Source organism: Mastomys coucha, unplaced genomic scaffold (genome assembly GCF_008632895.1).
Source record: "Mastomys coucha isolate ucsf_1 unplaced genomic scaffold, UCSF_Mcou_1 pScaffold7, whole genome shotgun sequence".
NCBI lineage: Eukaryota > Metazoa > Chordata > Mammalia > Rodentia > Muridae > Mastomys > Mastomys coucha.
In genome coordinates, this window is record NW_022196913.1 from 67,779,458 (window position 1) to 67,781,557 (window position 2,100).

Consider the following 2,100-nt stretch of genomic DNA (forward strand, 5'->3'; position numbering starts at 1 on the left):
CCTCAGTAAACAGTCATCAAGAAAAATATGGGATACCAGCCTCTGGCCCCAATCTGCATGTGCACAGGAGCATGCACACAAAAGCACCCACATACATATGAACACATACACATATGTGAACATGCCTCCTACACACATACAAATGAAGAGTATATCCTCAAGCCATATTTTTATGAACTAAAAGAAACCAAAGTTCATGAGAAAAGACACAGTGTCCCAGCACTCAACAGGTCTCTACAGTGTAAGCTGCTTTGCTAGAGTCATTTGTGACCAAATACCACAGCTGCACACGCTCACATTCGAAGACTTCTAACATGAGACTCTCATCTCATCTGAAGAGTCTAATTAAGCTTCAATGGGGATACAGACTCATAAGCAGCACAAATTGTCAAACACCACGATTTATCTTTGTCTTCTCTGTCAGCTAACATTCTCTTGTTGCTGTGCAATATGCCGCCAATTGCCTAGAAGTCATGTGCGATTAGCATGGGAATTCATTTGTCTGCTGGTTAGATGGTTTTCACACCCCTGGCGATAGAATGTTAAAGACTCAGAAAGCTTCATTTTCCCATGCTTGTCTAAATAAGAGGACTCGGCAGTCAGAATTAGTCACGTGATCTGCCTCCTGACCACACAAGCTAGAGTGGTCCTCATCATACTCTTTTAATGATATGGAATTGGAAGGAAGAGACCTGGGATAACTAATGGGGGGCAGCCATTTTAAAGTTGCTTTCACTAAAAAGCCATGACCCCTTACTGAGGTCCACAAGTAGTTAGAAGCTGGGTGAAAGCTTGCTTCCATCTCCTTCCCTTGGTCACCAACATCCCTCTGCAGGTGGCATACCAGCCACACAAGAAGCCTCGTGGAGACACTAGAGACAGCCAGCCCATCTCATGCTGCTTCAAGGCTGAAGGCATGATGAATCACAGTCCTCAACCAACATTTCCACTTATTGGCTCCATTCATTATGGGAACAGTGCAAACATGTTGCATGCTATTTGACTTGATATATGAGAATTTGAAAACAGCTATCGAAATTTCTGGAAATGGTATTTTAATATAGTTCTTACTCCCCCTTTGATCGATGTAAATAGGCCACCTGCCACTTTTCAAATAGAATTTGTGGAGCTTCAACTTGGCATGAAGGACTTGCTCATGTCTCTTTACTAAGTTTTCATAGGTTCTGTCTTCCTAGGAACAATGCCCTCCATTTTACATTGTAAATGTTTCTACTTTCTGGCAGCATGAAAGCCAAGTTAGACTCAAAGGTTCTGATGAGGAAACTGGAGAATCCACTGAGAACTAAAGTTACTTCCATCAAATCAGATTGGTGGCTGTGGTGGTGTGCATATTGCACAGACAGGTGCAGAAACGTGAAGGATGTCTAGTGTCCTGCTTTATTCCTTCAAAGCAGGGTCTTGCTCTGAACCAGGAGCTAGGCTTGGTGTCAGCAAGCACCAGCAATCTTGTCTTTGCCTCCACACAGCACTGAAGTTGCATAGTCCTGTCTGGCTTATTCTATGTCTCCTGGATTTGAACTTAGGTCCTTATGCTGGTGCAGCAAGCACTTCCTCAGTGAGTCCTCTCCCCAGCCCTTGAACTTGATATTGATAGTTAGTTCTCAGATAAGATGCCAAATTCCCTATGGGTTTTATGCTGCATTCTTTTCTCTTACTTTTATAATAAAGGTATTTTTAAAATTGATACAATTTTATTACTTAGATATGTTGATTTTTTTTGTTTTTTTGTTTTTTGTTTTTCGAAACAAGGTTTCTCTGTATAGCCCTGGCTGTCCTGAAACTCATTCTGTAGACCAGGCTGGTCTCGAACTCAGAAATCCACCTGCCTCTGCCTCCCAAGTGCTGGGATCAAAGGCGTGTGCCACCACCGCCTGATTTGTTATTTCTTTATTAGCAAAGTCGAAACATGCTTGATGATTTTAAAAGAGTCTCCAAATGAGGCACACATGTAATGGAAGCCTGCAGATCCATAACAGCTTCCCTTTTCCAAGATACCCGGGACGCCTTCCCGTGGCCTCTTCCTCTAGGTTTCTCAACATCTACTTTGCCATCCTAATTTTATCCCTTCTTCTTGGTTTG